Below are 15,643 nucleotides of genomic sequence, written 5' to 3'. Positions count from 1 at the left end.
TATATTCTACATTTAGAAAGATTCACATGTACCCTTATAAGATGAACCATAGGCGTGATTCCACCAATCACCCTCCCTCTCCCCTATCCCCATATTCTTGGGCTATAATTGGGTTATAGCTTTGCTATGAAAGCTATAAATTAGTTTCTTTTTTTCTTTTTTTTTTTTGGTTGCAGCCATCATTGTTGTTTGGTGGCCCCAGGCTGGATTTGAACCCGCCACCTTAGGTGTATGTGGCTGGAGCCTTAGCCACTTGAGCCATAGGTGCCGAGCCTATTTGATTCTCTTACGACAGTAAACAGAGCACATACTCCTCCTTCTGAAGCCTGAAATTGGATCTTAAAAAGTTGGGCATGAGTTGGCACAGCCACCCATGAGATCTGTATTGCCCACTTGAATCAGGCAGTGGATCTGCTAGAGTCTACAGTAGGGCTTGGCAAACCGTGGCCCACCACCTGATCTCATAAATAAAGTTTTATTAGAACATAGCCATGACCATTTATGTATTGTCTTGGCTGCTTTTGCACCATGATGGCACAATGAATAGTCTTGACACAGAACATATGGCCTATAAAGTCTGAAACATTTACTGTCTGGCCCTTGTCAGAGAAAATTTGCTACCCTCTGGCCTAGAGCAGTGGTTCTCAGCCCTGGTTCAGTGTCCCAATCACCTGGGGAGCTTTAAAAATACAGATACCTGGGCCCCCACCCTTAGCATTCAGATTCAATTAGTCTGAAGTGGAGTCCAGGCATCTCTGTTTTTTAAAGTTTCCCCAGGAGACTGACACATGCAGCCAGGGTTGCACCCTCAGATCTAGGGTGAGTTTTTTAAGATTACAGAACTGGAATTTGTTGTCTATAGGGTTTCTATAGACTTCAGTATTGGAGTACAGTTCTTGAGGTCTGAACTATTGGCCATGGCTTAAGGGAGACCTTGTAATGATAAAATCCCTTCAGTTAACCTGTTGACAAAACTCCTTGGAAAAAGCTGAAGTGGCTCATGTTACAGCGAAGTACGTGTCTGTATGTGTGCACACAGTAAGGCGTGCACAAGTGTGTATGTTTAGACAGTCTGTGTACATAGATGTTTGTTTGTTTTAATACCAGTACATTTCACAAAGGACCCAGTGGTGTGTGAAGCATTGGTATTTGTCACGTTGGCACAGCTCAGTCCCCTCCCACCGCCACTGCAGCTTACGCACCCTCTCCTACTAATTAACGTGAAATGTTGGTGACACTTCCAGCTCCCAGAGAACTTGACACCTCTTGCCTTTCCCCATCATAGTTTCCAGTCTTTACTTCTCCTGCTCAGGGTAGGAATTTAAATTGATGCTGGTGTCACTTTTTGTTGGCAGCTCAAAGTTGCAAATGGGAATTTCAGCGTTTGTTTTGCCTCTTGCACTTAAAGCAGATAGTAACCATCTTGGCTTTCTCTGCCTTTGTCTCCATGTGGATCTGTTCTACCTCTCCCCGGGGTCTGCTCTCCTGGACACAGTATCTGACTATTAGCTAGAGTGACCAGTATCTCAAGTCCTAGAATACCCCTCTTAATCCCAGGCAAACCAGGATAGTTGGCTACTCTGATGCTGGAGAACCTTATAGCTGCTTGGACTTGGCTTTCACATAAAAGTGCTGATGTTTACAGGGTGAATGTGGGGTTTATTAAAGACAGATGTGCTTAAATATGCAAATCAAGGTTATTTATATGAGGTTGTGTGTTTTAATCTCCTTTTTAAAAATAGCTGCACACAAAAGGTCATGCTCATTCTCCTTGTTAGGCCTGTCAAGCTCAGTTCATAAAAGATGACCCACCACGTCAGCCTTTCTTCTGCAGTAGAGCTAACTGGGCATGAGATGGATTCTCGATAAGGGCCTTCACCAGCCCAGCTTGGTTCCATGGAAGGACTTGGCTCACAGTGACTAGGCTGGACTCTTCTCCTATCTGTACTGCCAACTGTGGGGCAAGTCTTTCCCCTCTCCAAGACTCAGTTTCCTCATTTGTATGGAAAACACCATTACTCACCTGTGGAGGTTGTTAGGGAGAAACGAGAGGCTTTATAAATGTTGCTTCACCTCTTCCATCCTTCCTCCCTCCCACTGGGGCCTGGTTCTCACTCTAGATACATTTTAGCCAGGACTGGCAGCTACTGTAACAACTCCAGCATGACTGTATGGCTTCACACAAGGAAAATGGTTTTCTTACCCAGCAGTCCAACAATGGTGTTCCTCTTTGGGTGATGCTTTACTGGGTGATGCTTGTCCAAGGGGAGACTTGAGATCCTCCATGTTGTCTGTGGAGTCCCTCCCTGCAGTGGTCACAGGCAGGGAGGCGTGTTTGGGAGGTTTGTGTGGGGCCACGTTCAGAAGTGGTATACCTGGAGTTCACCCCTATTCTGTCAGCTGGGACTGTCATGCGACCCCCTGCTTCCCTGCACAGGGTGCTGGTAAATGTATGGCTGTGTGCTGAAAAGCAGAAGGAAGTAGGGGTTCATAGTCTCTGCCATGGAAGTGTGGCTGCCTAACTCACTGGCTATGGAGTCTTCTCTGTCCCATTAATAAACATCTCTGCGCAGCCACGTCTTACTTAACAATGGGGATGTGTTCTGAGAAATAGGTTGATTTTGTTGTTGTGCGAATATCACAGTGTACTTAACGAACCTTGAAGGTATAGCCTACTATGCCCTTGGCCACCTGGTATACAGCCTGTTGCTCCTGGGCTACAAATCTGCACAGCATATTACTGTACTGAATACTGTAAGCAATTATAATACAATGGCAAGTATTGAGAAGGTATGGTAAAAATACAGTATCATAATCTTAAGGGACCACCATCATGTATGTAGTTTGTTATGTTGGGGTTGTGTCTATATTTCCAAAGCAACATCCTGTAAGGGGGTGGTGATTTGTTTTACACAGAAGAGGGGTCTTGACTTCAAATGAGTTTAAATAAAATTACACCAATTTTTTTTTATTGCGGGACTTATCAGAGCCTTTAATTTTATAGATATCTACGAGATTCATAGATATCTGTGAGAGGGGACAGAGTATGCAACATATTCCAAACTTAGTGGGCTTCTCTTCTGAGAGGTGTTTTAGAACTAATGCTCTGAAAAATCTGGTTTGGAAAACGCTGCTCTAGAAATTACTCAAATTTGTAGTCAGAACCCTTTCACAAAAACATTACTATTTTTAAAAAATCACCTAAATCTGGTGTTCAACGAAGAGTTTAGTCTCCCAGGAATCATGGTGTCAGGGGCCCAGAAGCTGAGTCCTCCTGTATAGGGGAATATTTTTCTCTCTTCCATCTTTTCTTCTTCCTTTTCCTTTTTTCCTTTCTTCTTTTTTACCTATCTCTTTCCTTTTCTGCATCTGTTCTTTCTTCTCAAACTTAGCCATGTAAGCCCATGAGAATAATGTCCCTGTCTTACTATTTATGCTCGAGTATGGTCATCAACGTCTGCTAACCGGATGGGTATGTGAGTGATTTGCACGATACCGCTTAAATCCCCGTCTCCATTTCAGCTGGATGTTTCAGGGCAGTCTGCTTGGACTGGTGCTATCACCCTGGCCTGCCCAACTGGGTGAATGCTAAAATCCCTTTCCTAAGCTTGGCTTTTTATGGCTGGCTGGCGTCATCTGTCATAAATCAAGGTGGGCTGAGGTTTAGCACTGAGGTTAGACAGAATCACTTGAAGAAAAACTAGAGCGGGTTTATTTTTTCATTTTAGTTACAGGCACCAGCCCAATATATATATATAGCTTAAACTTAATTTGGTGTGTAATTGGGACTAGCTCTTTGGAGCCTTGGGTTATGTGTTTTGGAGCAGTTGAGAAGCGGGGCACGGCAGGGCAGGACGTGGTATGTTAATTGGGGACCTCTGGGACCCGTGAGAGAATTGGATTTAAGTCCCCAGTTAAAAAGAGCTTGGCAGTTTTATTTGAGTGTCTGAGAGCGTGTGTTGGGGAAACCACCAGTTTGCGCCAACCCGACAAGTTTACTCACCCTGTGCCCAGGTGCCCATGGCGCATCCGTGGCCTACACGCTATAGAGGAGCTGGGGAGGTGGGAGGGCCTCTGCCGGAGCCGGTGGCCACTTGTCTATAGTAGCATGCTGCTCAGCCCACGGTCCCAAGGAGGGTTTTGCATTTTATTACCAAAGTCTCGATAAAAAGGACTTGGGTCAGAGCAAACATGCGGAGAGGAAAAACAAAGGAAATTAAATGCAAAATCACTGCTGGTGAAAAACCACATGGAGGCCTTGACTTTAATACCACCAGAGCCGATGGGGGAAGTGTTCCCCAGGAGTCGGAACCAAAGGACGTTGGCCTGGTATTCCTGAAGCCTGGCCCCTCTCCTGTTTAAAAAGAAATTGCCATTTAATTTGTTTCTGAGTTTTATTTCTCAAGTGAACCAGCATGGGGCCATGTAATGAGGTTGTGTTTCTGGGAGGTGTTGAAAGATGGAAAAAGGAGTGAAACCACCAAGCGGGGGCCAGGCTGAGCTAGAAGTGAGGGACGAGGCCTCTTCTCCAGGTGACGGTGGGCCCGAGAGTCAGCAGCCGAGACTGGACAGGCAGGCAGGGGCTTACTTGAGGGCTGGCTTCTCTGTGCACCATCTGTGGGGCAGTAGATGCCATCGTGTGATCTGCTGCCACCAGATGGTGGCCAGGCTGCCTTACCTTGCCTCAAGAGAGGGAAGATGTTTCTCAATCAGGTTCAAAGATACACAAGGGCCGGCGTGAGCTGATGGAGTGAGTCGCATGGCTGAAGTGAGGAAGTCGGAGCCACAGAGAAAGAGAAGTGAGCAAGGACGATGGGTTTCCCAGACCGTGGAGGAAGTCAGTTCACACCGAGACTGGGAAAATGTCTGCAAGCGTCTCAACAGGTCGCTTGTATAGAAGGTTGAGGAGGAGATTTTTAATAAAGGGAACCTCAAAGGAACCCTCAGAGACTATTACCAGCAGAGGCTGTGGTTGTTCCCTGGTCCTGAGATGACTCCTTGAGCACATTGTGCTTCTCAGAAAACAAAGTGGGGGTGTGGGAGATGTGTGCCAGGGTCTTGTTGTCACTGCACAAAACAGGAACAACGGTAGAAAAATGCAAGGTCTCCCCTCCACCCTGATGGCTTTGCCCTCCTAGGCAGTGGGTAGAGGGCTTGAGGTTTAAACAATCCTCCCACCAGTGACAGGGAGAACCACCAGCCACAGCTAGGGTTGCCACTCCCTCTTTGCCAGGTGAACATGCTGTCCCAGGCCTAGGTGTGTGACACACATACACACACAGGGTCCAAATGGGACCTGCCTGTGCTGCTGCCCCAAGCTCTGACTCAAGCTGGCATCTTCCAGCCTCTGTAGCTGCCAGGTCTACTTGTAGCAAGTAGTGTGGCTCCATGAAGATTGCTAAGGCACTCCACCCATCTGCAGGGCCTGCAGATATGCCCCTGAGGCACTGTAAAGTGTGGAAATGGATGAGTTTGTTACTGAATGACATTTATGCACCCTGTATGCACAGGCTTTATCCTCCATTCAACAGCCCCAGGAGGCAGGCATTGTCTCTACTTTTACAGAAAAGAAACTCAACCTCAAAAGAGTCCAAGAACTTCCCCAAGACGAGCAATAATAGCAACAGCTGGGTGTGCTATGCAACGATGATGTGCCCAGACCTGTGCTGAGGGCTGAAACCCTTTATCCCACAGAGGCCATGTCACTGCTGTTCTCTATCACCTACCCATGCGCTGCCCCCCAGCTGCCCAGTGCCCTGGAGGGGAACTACTGTCCAGCACTCATTCCCCACGCCACAGTGAAGCCCTTACGTGGTGTTGTAAGGACAGCTCAGTGCATTTTGATCCTGATAGCCCCAGCAAGTAGGTACTGTGACTGCCATTATACAGATGGGGAAACTGAGGCCCTGAGAGTAGAGCTCATCTTGTCCAAGGCCATGCAGAGTCCTCTTTTTTGCTGAAACCCTTCTCTGTATCCCATGGGAGAAGTCTGAGATAGGAGCAGTGTGGGGCAGTCCGCAGCCTCCCCTGATAGCCGCTCACCCTCTGCACTGTGGACATTCTGGGCTGGCTAATTCTGTACTGTGGGAGCTGTTCTATACACTGTAGGGTGGTGAGCAGCATCCTGAATCTTTGGTTGCTAGCTGCCACTCAGGCATGACAATCAAAAATGTTTCCAGACATTGCCAGATGTCCCCTGGGAGTAGTCACCCCAGGTTCAGGACCAATGGCTAAGAGCTAGGAATTCCACACTGCACAGAGTGTTCCGGTGTGGGGAATGGGGTAGACCAGAGTTCCAGTGTGGGGGAAGCTGGTAGACCAGAGTACCTGCTGGAGGTGGGTTTGGAACACCAAGACTCTCAGCCTGGCTAAGGAGCAGACACCCCCAGGAGTACCATGCAAACCTGTGGGAGGCATGCCAGAGTCACCTGGAGCCGAGCGTACTTGGCTCCAAATCCACTGAGTGGCCACATTTCTTAACCGTCTTCTTCAGCTCTCCCTGTCTGCAAAATGGGGACAGTATTGGAACAGCTCTGAGGAATACTGTGAGACTTACAAAAGCCTGTGTGTTTGCATCGAGAGTGGTAGCTGCTGCTGGTGGACCCCCAGCTGCTTCCTGGAGGGCCTTCACGGCCCTGGTGCATCTCTTTCCCTGAAGCAGCTTGAGTGGTAGAGGGAAGGTGGGCTTTCTGTGAGCTTTCAGTGCCCACACTGTACTGTAGCTCATCTGTCCTGATGCCAGGTTCGCCAGGCTGCCGCGGGGTGTGAACCTGCACAGCCTGATGGCCCTGGCTGCCAGTATGCCCATGCACCTGTGCAGTGGATCGGGGGAATGCCCACACAGAGACCCCCTTTGTCTCTTTTGCCCTGCCCAGGAAGCATCTCTGAAGCTGGAAATAAATGGTCCCAACTGATCATCTGGATGGACATCAAAGAATAAATCTCCTCTGCAAACATTCTGCTGTACAGTCCACGTAGGCAATACGCATCTCAGGAGACTCACATTCCTCCCAGCAGCATAAATTCAGTGACTAAAGCCATTCCCAAGATGCTCATTGTCAGGAAGAGTCCTTTAAAGAAGGACAGAAAATGTCTATTTTTTAGCCTACTGCAGGCAAGCCATTCCCAGTGCAGTGTCTACATCGTTTTAAAAAAAACGTGAAACCTGGAGCCGTATCCCTATCTGAAGATCCATAGGGGAGCCGCACATCTGGTTCCAGACTGCCTGGTCTTTCTCCTGTTCTGTGCTGACTTTCCCATTGGCATTCTCTACTCTGCCCAAAGATGACCAAGAAATTGTGCTAATTGTCTTCTTTAGCCAAGATCTGGGTTTTCAAACTATGCACTGTCATTAGGCATCATCTAAATGTAGATTCTCAGGCCCAAACCCCAGTGAGTTTGGGATGGACTCCAAGGAATTTGAATTTTAACTGTCACTCCAGCTGCTTTTGACATTAGTGATCCATGGGCCATACGTTGAGAGATTGAGTCATTTACTGATTACACTGAAATTGCGTGTGTGTGTTCTTTAGGCATAATGAAATTTCCTGTGATTTTTAAATATTTTTCCTATGTTTTTCTGTATGGTTTTTATGCTTTCCAGTATTTTATTTTTTTATGATAAGCATATAAGTGTCTATAAGCAGATATGCCCATTAAGCCTTTCTCCTGGGCAAAGAAGAACAGAAATATTATCAAGAAAATATTATATAGGGAGAAGGGTTGGGGAAATGTGGACATTGGGACAAAGGCCACAAGTGTGAATGAATCTATTTTAACTCCTAGTGCCAGCATCCTTCTCTGTGGCTCCCAAGTCTTGAGCTGGCCATTGGGGCTTGGAGAAGGGAGAAATGTCTTATTTCCCATTTTTAACTGGTCTGTTCTTGGCAAGACCAGCGCCCAAGTCACACCTGGGAGTTTGGGGTGGTGGAGCCAGGCCAGTGCTAAGCCTCTCTCCTTTCTGTCCCAGTGCCTGCAGCCTAGCCCGGCCAGCGCCTCCACGCCGCCCGGCACACTGGCACCCAGGCCCACCCGGCGGAGCTGGGACAACGATTTTACAGCACTGTCATTACTCTGTTGTTGCCCAGTAAACCCACACCGGGCCTCGCGAATACTCTGTGAGAAAGCCAGACCCTTCCAGAGAAATGGTTTCCTACACCTTTACAATGTGGTAGGAAAAAAGGGGCCGTGGGATTTATGGAAACTATATAAAGTTTATGGAGTCTTGGCAGGCCAGAAGTAGGAAAGGTCTGCAAGTCGGGGGTGGGTATTTCAAAATGGAGAAGGCCATGAAAGAGTGGCAGACCTTTGTGTCGAGACGCCAGACAAAATACCTAAGCCCAAGGCGACACTGTGTGACTGCGGGGGCCGGGAAACTGGCCTGCAGGGAGTTGCTATGGAGGATGCTTTTGGGGGGATCTCATTTAGTCTCCCTGGCATTCTGCAAGAGTGGCGTGGCTAGCCTTATGCTGTGGAGGGGAGACCCAGGTAAAGGTATTTTGACAGTGGTGAATCTGCCCAAGGTCACACAGCGAGTGTGTGGCACCAAAGCAGACGTTCTAGGGCAGGCTCGAGTTCTCGAAGCATCTCTCCTGTGTATTGAGCGATGTGTCCTAGTTTTAGGTCCAGAAAATATGGTCTCCATAGCCAAGTCCCTGGTTTGGGACTTGTCTGCTATTTGTGGTTTAGTCTCAGGGTCCTCTAGGGTCCTTCACTTATCACTTTGTCCCTCCCGTGGATCAGCTTTGCTGTCGGGACTGATTTGTGCACTGGCCTTGGCTGGAAAGGAAGTAAAGCCACCATGAGGTTGGCTCGGAATCAGGTCATGGGTAGAATACACACACAGACTTTGCCACCAAGGGCCCCTCCCTGTCCCACTTCTGCTATGAAGTGCTCTTAGGGCCCAGAAGGAGTGCCCATGGGGTCTGAAGTCGTCTCCTCCCAGGCCAGTCAGCCCTTGGCATTTCTAAAGCATTTCTCCTTGGATAATGCCTTATGATATCCATGCTTTCACTCTCTGCCCTGGCTGTGAATTGCAGTGTAGATTCCATACATGTTTAATTCTTCACCTCTGCTTTTGCCCATAAAGCCTGTCATAGTTCCCAGCATATGGTAATCACTTCCTAAATATCAGCTGGGAGGATGGATGGATGGATGGGTGGGCAGATGGACTGATGGACAGGTGAGAGGATAGATGAATGGTTAGATGGATGGACAGATGGATGAATGGGCAAGGGGACTGATGGACAGGTGGGTAGGTGGATGGACAGATAGATGAGTGGGTGGATAGATGGATCATGGGTAGACCAAAGATACCTCCTCATCTATACCCCTGAGTGCAATTAAACTAGCAGCCTAGCTCAGGTTCTCTGAGGCTTTTACTAAAGGCACTTCTGTTTCAGAGGGCATACATTGCTCTCTCTGAAGCCGTATGGGGAAACCAGCCTGAGTGTTTGAATGTGTGTGTAAATACTTTACAGTCCTCATAAACTTGTTTAAAGACAGGTGGGGGTGAAAGTATAAACTGGGACAGTCTTGTGGGAGGGCAATTTGGAAGTAGCCATTAAAATTTTAAATGTGCCTACCACTAAGACCAAGCAGTTCTATTTTTAGTTATCAAAGGTAAAATATATCATCATACATTTGTGCCCAAAGAACCACATACCAGGATGCTTGAACAAGGATACATGTTGCTTTATCACTTGCAACACTGAAAACTTGGACATAGCCTCAATGTCCATCCACAGGGGACGGTCACTGAACTAGGGAACACCCGGGCTGTGGCAAACATGGCTGCCGTCAGAGAGAGTGAGGCAGCTGTGGGTGTGCAGAGACGGAGCGATCTCAGATGGGGCTTGAACAGGACGCTTCCCAAGCTTCTGGAAGTCTCTGAGGCTCTGGGCTGCCCCTGGTCCCTACTTCATTTCTGTCGACTTCTTTTCCTTTGTCTCTCCCCTTCCTACCCCTGGAACCCAGTTTACTGGAATTAAATCTTTAATTCTTATGTCTACTTGCCAGTGACCTTCCCTTTCACAGAAAGAGGAAAACAAGAGAAAGGCGGTTATGTTCATAATTACTGTCTGCTGCCTCTTCAATTAAAAAGATTGAAAGGCACGATATTAAAATGTGATTTATGGGGGCCACTACCTACCTAATAATGAGGCCAATAGGAACAAGTACTGTAGTCATTAACAGAACACCATAGCCTTTTTTCTTCCCCCAGGAGATAAATTGGCTCTCATTTTCTTATTGCTAAAGAAATATGAAATGGTTTGGGGCAAATATGATGTGTTCTTCCAATATGTTGAAATCTAGAGCTTAGTAATTTAGGAGTCGTCTGGCTCTGACATTTCAAGGAAGCTTCTTGAGAGACATAGCAGCTTGAAGCAAGGAGGTTACCACAGTCCATGGTGCACCTTGGCCCAGGAACTGCTGCTGATGAGGCCCTTCATGGAAATACCCTCTGGGTCCCTGAGGGTCCTAACGCAGCTAAGGCCACAGAATCTAGAGGCCCAGCATGGCTGCCTGTTAACTGTCTGCCCCTCCATGTCTCCTGCTGTAAAATGGGAATAATTGCCTTACCAACTGTGTGACTCTGGGCAAGCTATGACATTCCCCAAACCCCAGTGTTCTCATCTGAAGGTTAGAATAGTACATGCCTCAGAGGGTTTTAGTAAGCATTACATTAGTTCATGCCCTTTAGGGGCCAGATCTGTGCCTGCCAGTGCTCCGCAGGTTTTTTCAAACAACTCGCCATTATTACTGTTTCAGACGCCTGGGATGTGATTGGAAGACCCGGAGTTCAAACTCATGCCCTCCATGTCCGGGGTGCTACCTGATGTGGGGCAGACAGACCTGGAGCAGAGCGTGGTGAGGGGGATTCCCAGCTCCGCCTCTCTCCAGCTGATGGCCTGAGAAAGTCACTGTCACTTCTCTCAGCCCCATTTTGTTCATCTATAAAATAAGTTTCTGCTTTGCAGGGAGTGTTATAAGGTTTAAAGATTGATGAAAACAGAGTATCCAGGATGCCGTCAGTGCTTGGTGGATGGCAGTGAAATGAAAGATCTTTTCCTTGAAGCCTGTGTGGGTCATGCCCTCCCCGGGAGGACGGGTCCATGCCTGGTTTATGTCCTTGCAGTTCACCAGCAGGTGTCTGCAGAGCTCTGTCCTCCTGGAGGACAAAAGGTCCTCCCTGGCTCAGAAAAGGATAGCTACAGAGGGGGTGGGGAGCAACTACTGTGCCAGAGACTGTATTGAGTTTGAGACTCAGGATCCCAGGTGTCCTACAGCAGCCCGAGGAGTGAGAGCCTCGTCCTCAGTGTGCACATCAGATAGGAGCTGACCCCAAGCTATCCAGTTTCTTCCACCCAACTCTGGCATATTCCAGAGCCCCGATCCCAATTTCTAATCATTGACCCCACCCCACCTGTCTCTCCTCAGCCCAGCTCCTCAGACTTCTGGCTCCCCCTAAGCGGCTGTGCAGCACCGTCCACCATGGGGGTTAACTTATATTTTCTCACCAGTGCTTCTTACCCTGGCGAGCCAAGTGTCTATACTCCTATTAGGTTGTGTAGAACATTTTGTTCTGTGTGTCTCAATTAGGGGGTTTACACAGATGCTCAGGAGTTGGGCTGGGAGAATGGGCTCTGGGGTCTACATAAGGCCTTGTCAGCCCCCTTCGAGGAAGGGGAGGGCTTCTTACATCTTCCTACAATCCATCCATGTGGAATTTCTCCCTGGGAAGGAGGGGGGGTCAGTTTGCACACAGCTCTTTCCTCCTACTAATGGCATTCCTTTGTTTTCAGTGGAGAGGGAAAATGTGCAGAAGAGGACCTTTACTCGGTGGATAAATCTACACCTAGAAAAGGTGAGTGGGCCCTTGGGTGTTCATTAGGCAATAGATTCACCTCGGACCAAGCTTTCAGTTCGTGGAATGGTGAGGGAAACTGGGGGCTCTGTTGTTTTTCTTTTTGAGGTTCATTCATTAAACATTTATGAAGGCCATTCCTTGCCGTTCTTGGGAACAAAGAAGTGAGGAAGACACAGTTCTGTCCTCTGGGGATTGTCAGTCTCATTGGCAAGGGAAGGAGAGGTTCTGTCTTCAAGTAGGAAGGGTCTATCTTCAAGGGGGAACCCGTGAGCAAATGCTGGGAGACGTTCCTTGTTAAATAACCCAACACTTCCCCCAAACAGGGAGTGGTGGGCCTCGGGCCTCAAACATGCGTAGGTGTGTTGCCTTACAGTATGGGGCTCTGTTAGCTCTTTAGATTGATTAGTGCAGGACTCTGGACATCTTTTAACAAAGCCAGATTCCCTTGTTAATCATACAACGTTACTGTTGATGAGTAAAATTACCTGCCCTTTTGACATGCTTTCCTCCGCATCAGCCATCCAGCTAGCGCAACACCCACACCCTGTCTCCTTTAATCCTGAGTTACCCATCTCCTGTCAGAAGGAGGAAACAGAGGCGTGGAGATGTTACACGGCTTTCCTGAACTTTCTGCAGCTTCTCCTGTGTATTTAACTTAGCGGCCCCTCTCTTCCCCTGTTTCTTTTTTTCCTTGCATTCCTTAGCCAGGCTGTTTTGAATTGCATTCTGTCCGAAAGCTTCTCATGCACACACCATCAAATAAAAGCAGCTGAACCAACACCCTCCCACCCCCATTCCCATGAAAGAGACAGAAAGAAGAGCCGCAGAGGAGAAGTGATGTGAGTGGATAAACAGCTCTGGGTGAGAGGAGGCAGAGGAATGAACAGAAACTTGGCCCTCCTTACACACTAGGGTTGGACCCCAAGACTATGGGCGTCCTACATTGCTCTGATTTGCTAGGAGTAGAGCGATGGTTTTTCTCTTTTTCAGAGAGTTGACTTATTTCATTTATTCACTTTACCTCTTTCTCCCTAAGCACCACTGTCTGGTTCTCCAGCCATACCCAGCAAGTAGTCTCATTTCCTTTGCAAGCTGGTAGCTCCCCACTTCTGTGAGTTTAAGTATGTCTATTTTTATCTTTCCTCTGTCTACTGCCCTATGGTTAAGGAAAAAAATAAAAAACCCCAACGATTCGTAGAGGAAATCATTGCAATGATTAGAAAGCAGAGAAAATAAATATGACTTTGAGGAAGTGGAGCTCATGACCACGTTCCTAATTCACATAGTTTACCTTTAGGCCTAGACTGTTTCCCGAGCAAGCCCTCGACCACCCACACCTCTGCTCCCTGCCTGTGGAATGGGCAGCACAATGCCGCCACATAGCCCAGGAACATCCTGAGTTCTTCCCGTGAAGGACTTATATATCGTGGATGAAGTGTTATAAAACTATGTGTCAGTTGTTTTGACTCTTGGTACAGTTTTGGCAATACTCGTAAAGTAAAGTGTTATTTGGGGGAACAAAAAAAAGAGGATCTTAGGTTTAGTCCCCAAACCTAAGATCACTGAACTCCTAAATTAATGCCTGATGTATGTCAGGGTAGCTGGAAATGCCTGCTGGGGGACAGAGTATAGCCATAGCCATAGAGTATTTCTTTCTTTCTTTTTAATTAAAAAAATACCAAATGGTACATAGGGTCATATAACAAATACCCACGCACTCATTCACCACCACCCCCCAAAATGAACCTCTGTTTGCATTTATCATATCTAGGATTTTCTCCTTGCCCAAACTCCTGCCCCTTTCTCCGGGCAGGTGGGTAGCACCCACTCTGAAGATAAATCAGATAGCACCTGAAACCGATGCCTAATAAACAGGGCAAAATTAACAGCCGTGTTTCCAACCTTGAGACTTTCAAGACCAACCTTTCATGTAAAGGAAACCCAGGAACTCCTTGGTGAATTGGGCTTAACTGCAATTTGAAGGCTGTCAGAAATATTTACTGAGTCTCTGGCTTCTGGAAAAATTCCTTAATTTACCGAAGGAGTTAGATCATGAAGAAAGCCCTGGGGGTGCTGTTTATTCGGCCATACCGATCTCATGAAGCCCACAGAGCGTTTGGGGGCTGAGGAGTGTTTTTGCTGGCACGAGTTCAATTTCTCCTCCTGCCATCTCGCAGGATGGACCCCGGCCAAGGCCCCGTTTGCTGCTGCAGCTGAGGCTCTTACAGGAACTGTCAATGGAAATTATTCTTCAGGTTTAACTCAAAAGTAAGGCTTGGCCCTGATCGGGGCTGGTAACTGGAAATTTTGTTAGTCCATTTATCAGAGGGTATTTTGTTCGGGTCTCACGTTTTCTGCCTCGCATTAACAGGAATAACATTTCCGTAAGAGCCTCAGTAACCTGATGCCGTCATGCTCAGCGTGGAATGTACCCAAGGAGCCTCGGCAGTTTTCAAAGAAAATAATTTGCCTCTTGGTTCAAAGTCACTGTTGCCCTTGAAGCGAAGCCCTTTTCTATGCACCTGTGGGCAGAATTGCCCTGTATTTTGACTAACTGGGGGCAAAGGGACCCATATAAAGGGTAAGGAAATGCCACCTTCTCTAATAAAAAATAAAACACAGACCCTCCAAGGCTGCCACGGGAAAGAGGCTTTCCCAAAGGAAAAGGGTGGCTGGGTCACAGTGCCGTTGTGTTTCCAAGGTTTTCCTGGTTGCTTTGGTGGTGGCCCCAGGGTGCTTTGCCCTGTTAATCCTGTCTCTTCTGTGAACGTCCAGCCTTCCACAGTACCTGGAAGCAGAGGCAGCCCCCAGACTAACTGAGCTAACCTTGCCTCAGCCCCCAGTACCAAAAGGTAAACAGGGAATTCTTGCTGGTGTGGGAGCTTGTTAAGAACTCATGTCTCTGCACCCTACTTCCCAAGATTCTTTTGCTGTAAGTCCTAGCCATGCTGCATTAAGAGAAATTATTATCAAGCCAATTTGGTCAGCAGAAGCCTTTCTCAAGCCAAGTGTTACCTGGGACCCTAAATATCATCATATTACCATCTCTGTGGGTTTTGGATTCAAACAAGTACAGACTGAAAATGTTCAGAAAAAAAAATTGTGCCTATGCTGAACATGTGCAGACGTTTTTCTTGTCATGATTCCCTAAACAAGACAATATAACAACTGTTTACATTGTAGGTATTATAGATAATCCAGAGAGGGCTTCAAGTTCATGCAAGGATGTACATAGGTTATATATAAATACTATGCCATTTTATATCAAGGACTTGAGGAGCGTCTGCAGATTTTGATATCCGAGGGATGACTGTACAGGCAAATAAGAGCTGAGTCTCTCTGATTAAAGGGGGTACAGTGGGATCAGCTTCCTCCTCAACCCTCTGTCCTTCCATAGGGTGCTCTGAGGCCTAGCTAGGGTTCTGGGGATCACAGTTTGCAAATCCCCGTGCTGGCATATCTCACGTACAAGTTCCAGCCAGACCCTCAGACTCCAGGCCACATCCAGCCAAGTTTTTGGTAGATGCTACATTAAACCACATAAGTGCTGGATCACCGAGACAGCAGACCCCTCCACGTCTGGGTCCAGGGAGAGAAGCTCAGGAGGTTTCTGACCTTTTCCAAACCAGGTCCCCTCCATACTCCAGATCCTGTTTGGGGAATTGACTTTTCCTCCAGGAGAGGGAAGCGGTTTGGGTGACTTGGGGCTGTTTACTGACTTAGAGAACTTAGGAAGTGGTACAAGGAGGGCAGACAGAGCTGTTCTCTACAGAT

The 15,643-nt window shown here is 47.5% G+C and overlaps 1 protein-coding gene across 2 annotated transcripts in view; it reads left to right on the top strand.

Annotated features, from left to right (window-relative positions):
* CLMN (calmin) overlaps window positions 1-15,643 on the top strand; it is a 120,082-nt gene that overhangs the window by 68,016 nt on the left and 36,423 nt on the right. For both annotated transcript variants that reach the window (XM_023511522.1, XM_023511523.1), the window contains exon 2: window positions 11,805-11,866. The gene's annotated coding sequence lies outside the window, so the exon portion shown is untranslated. The remainder of the gene's footprint in view (window positions 1-11,804; window positions 11,867-15,643) is intronic.

The sequence above is a fragment of the Otolemur garnettii genome, unplaced genomic scaffold, assembly GCF_000181295.1.
Source record: "Otolemur garnettii isolate 467f Iridium unplaced genomic scaffold, OtoGar3 scaffold00020, whole genome shotgun sequence".
In the NCBI taxonomy this organism is placed as follows: Eukaryota; Metazoa; Chordata; class Mammalia; order Primates; family Galagidae; genus Otolemur; species Otolemur garnettii.
Note: the sequence above shows the minus strand (reverse complement) of the source record. Positions and strands in the feature narration are given on the sequence as shown.